The sequence below is a fragment of the Acyrthosiphon pisum genome, chromosome A1 (genome assembly GCF_005508785.2).
Source record: "Acyrthosiphon pisum isolate AL4f chromosome A1, pea_aphid_22Mar2018_4r6ur, whole genome shotgun sequence".
Classification (NCBI taxonomy): domain Eukaryota; kingdom Metazoa; phylum Arthropoda; class Insecta; order Hemiptera; family Aphididae; genus Acyrthosiphon; species Acyrthosiphon pisum.
The window spans coordinates 67,951,570-67,955,977 of record NC_042494.1 but is presented as its reverse complement, the minus strand read 5'-3'; positions in this window follow the sequence as shown (position 1 = coordinate 67,955,977).

Below are 4,408 nucleotides of genomic sequence, written 5' to 3'. Positions count from 1 at the left end.
GACGATATTAAAAATTCGAAGGTTAATCGCTGTTATTACCGTAAACATTGTACATTTGTCTGGAACACGAAATCACATTAGATGCTATTGTATAGGTAGGAGACCTATATTACATTATATTATATTAAATTATTTTACTGTATACGTTAAACGCGTATTATGATTATTTTTTTTTGTTTTAATAATTTTCGTGTTTATTTTTCAAAATATTAAGTAGTGTAAATTCAGATTTGGACGGCATTCGTGAGAGATTACAGATTTTTCGTATTAAATGCCAAATTTGCTTCAACATAAAAACCTGTAAGAATAAACTATATACCTACGATATTATTCACTTAATAATACGAAACATCAAAAAAAAAATTAATAAAATATTTAAAATAGTAATTAGATATTACGTAAGAAACATAACTGTTTGTTTATCAATGAAATCTTCTTTTACTTACCTTTTTTTTACAATATTTTTTGGTATACAAATTATATTCTAATATGTGTCAGCTGTTAGGTTAAATTATTTTTTAAAAATCATCTAAAATGTATTACATGTATTTATTTGAGACACGTAAAAACGATTAATTAAATATATCTACACAAAAAAATGACCTTGTAAAAAAAAAAAAAGGTTTTTATTGAAATATCAGCAAGTACTGCTAAAAATGTATTACGACAAATGATATTCGTTATCAGGAAAAAGACTTGTTTGTCCCTGAAAATCTAGAAATTAATTTTAAAATAAAAGGCAAGTACCTACCTACAACACATTAATGTAACATTATATAATTAAGGTATTACCATTTTCAGAAGGAAAAATTAACAATATTTACCTATGATAAAAATTAAGTCTTATGAGTTATAGGTCAAAGAAATGAATCAATTTTAATAATTTAAATTAACGCTATTATTACGGTGAAATTATATGTGAATCACATTCTATCACATTATGTGAAACTGTAAAAAAGCAAAATAAATTTATGGTAATCGTACATTTTTCAGAATTTTTAGAAAAATAAATTTAATCAAACCAGCTGTAGTTATTGTGGATTGATGATGCATTATATTTTTGTATAATCATATCATATGAAAATGATTGAAAATATCATAATATATAGTCTATATTTATAAATCATACTATCGTTATTAAGCTGTTTAAATTGTTTATTTTAATAATAAATGGCGTTTAAATCTAAAAGAGCGTATAAAATACATAATATAAAATCACATCATTAAGTTTCTCTTAAATCATTAACGATAAAATGTATGGTATTATTACATCAATGGTCAATATAATTTATAATGGGTTTTGTTAATTATGATAAATAAAATAATATTAAGTCGTAATTGATTTTCCGGAACAATTAATTCATTTGTAATGGATATAATTTCGTAGATATAATAATTGCAATTAGCTTTATTATAATATATTTATACAGACATAAGTGCACTGCTGTTGTAAAATAAATGCTATAGTACGTCTCTAAGTCAGTTTTAGATAAAAAAAATTTTTGAAAAACATATTTTATATACGATACAATATGTTTATACAAGGTGATTCGCCCAAGAATGTGATAATATGGTATTTAAGTATATTTGAAAAATCTAAAAAACTAGATTCTGAATAACTGTATTATTGAAGAAGAAAAAACAGGGTGAGAACGCTTGGTGAATCACTCTGTATTTAAGATGTATTTAGTAGGTATATAATATAATATACATATTATAGCCTATTGGTATTTGCTGTCATTTCAATCACACGTTTTAAACGTCGACCGAACGTAATAACTCATTGTATTCACCAAGAATGTACAAACGTTATTAAAATGAATTAAATTATTAAAATTAACTTTCAATTTGTAAGTCTATAACAGCTGTTTAAAACTTAATTGGAAACTGTAAGTTTGCGACATATGAAATACATAATATTTATCATAATCATCGTGGTTTAGGCACATGTTAAAATTATCTGTTATGTTAGTAATAATAATAATAATAATAATAATAATAATAATTATTATTATTATTAATATTAGTAATGTAAATAGAAAAGAAGATATTGTCAACATAGAGCGTCTACAGATATAAGGCATAGCAGATATAACCTAATACACAAGGACAAGGCTACCTCGTGTCCAAAGAAGACCAAACTTAATGCGCAACCTGTGGACCGTGGAGTACTATATTTATCATCAAGTACCTCATTGTTGAATGCCAACAAACAGCGATTGTCAAAAGTCATAATAACACACCCAAATTCCTTCATCAGCCACTACTCAGTAGTCACTAGATGAGATGACCAACAAACAAATAATAAAACCCGTCAAAGAAATTAGTAATGATAATTTATTGTAATAACTGCAAATATATTGTACCTATCATACTATTTTATTGTTAATTATTATTGTACTATATGTCTTTATATTAGTAAAAAAACTGTCAGATAATGGTTCAGGTGGCCGAGGTTAATGCTAGTTATATAAAAATATATATAATTTTTATTACTATAATGTACATATAATTATAGAATGCATCGCATGTACATAATGTGGAGTGTGGACGACTTAATATTAAGACCACCAACTTTGCATCAACTAAATTCCAAAATAAAAAACATATACGTCAACACACATAATAGGATTTAACTATTTAAGGGTATAGGTACTTCCGCGTTAAGTTCGTTCTTAAAGACCGTGAAAAACCGTTGGGAGATATAGCACCTAAAGCTGCAGCCGATCTATCGTCGGGTGATTATAACAATATAATAAATTATTATATTATATAAACAACGTTCGTCTGACGGTCGCTTGATACAGATAATAAGGTGTTACGAAAATCACTAATAAATTTATGCTAAGAATCACGAACACGCGTGCGTGCTGCAATATATAGGCGTTATAATATTATTATAGTCAAGGTGACAAATGTAATAATAATAATAATTAAATCGTTATTATTATTCGACAGAAACGCAATTGTTGTAGTCTGCCAATCATAAATATATTACGGTACCTACGTAACATATTTTAATACAATAATACACAGTCGTACAGTTACAATAATATAAATAATATATTATTATTATTATGTGCGTACGACTCATGTATAAGTAGGTATATCGAAAAAGAATTGCGTATTATGCTGCTACTGTGTTACGCGCATACACCCCGGTCTTACCCATGTCGAATAATTGCGACCCGAGACAAAAATGAAAAATCGTGCGTATATATTATATATTATTATTATGTGCGAGCTGGTATTATTATCGAATTAATATTATTATAATAATATTATAATCATTATTATTCGTCGCACGGTCGCCGCCGCTTGATTAGTGGTTGTAGCTATACTATTTATATTTTATGTACGCACCTGTTGCGTCACCATAATATATAATAGTAAAAATAAGCGCTTATGTTGTATAGGTACTTGAATATTATATGTGATTTCTAAATAAATAAATATGCGAATTTGGTCGCGTGCAGACTGCGGAAAACAATTGCAACGATAATATCGTATTTGGTTGGATTAGCGAAGAAAAGTGGAAACCTAATCCTAAAAGAGTATTTTATATTTTTATATTAGTTATACCTAATACCATTGAGTATTTATTGTATCTATACTTAATGCCTAATACCTATACTATTAAAATTAAATAATCAAATTTAATTTAAAACAAGAAAATGTTTACTACTATCAGTTCCAGCATAATATGCTTAATTGTTGTACTCATATATTATGGTTACACATCAAGACATTACAAGTAGTAATAATTTGACAAAATATAAATGCAATATCACCCTTAGAAAAATGAGTCCTTTAATCCTTTCTATAGGAATATTTATATTTTGTATTCAGCTAAATATTAATATTTTAAGATTTAACAATATTATAATTTTTAAGTAAATATCAATATAGTTTATCATTCTAATCTAAATATATTATAAACCATCAACTATGTAATAGATTAGTGATTACCTCGAATTATTATATATAGGTTACCTGCTTACATTTTGCGTACCTACTAAATTCGTTTTTATAATAAAATCCAGACTTATACATAACATTGTTTCAATACTATTTTATGTAAACGTGTTTAATATTCTAAATTGTATTATATAACTATAATATTATATAAATAATTTTTAATGTTACGTAAGTGTTGAACTCTACATTTCCATTACAAGCCTACATTGTATATACAGGGGGTGTGTATAACCATACGTTTAAAATTGTTTGTATTTTAATCGGATAAAAAATAAATAGAAACATATTTTACTATCTATAATCGATATTGTATACAATACTATATATTAGCCCCAACTATTATAATATATCGAATACAAGGACAAAACGCGTATTTCATTAACGTTTTTATTTTATCGGACTAACGGATCACATGCGAAATGCCTAACGT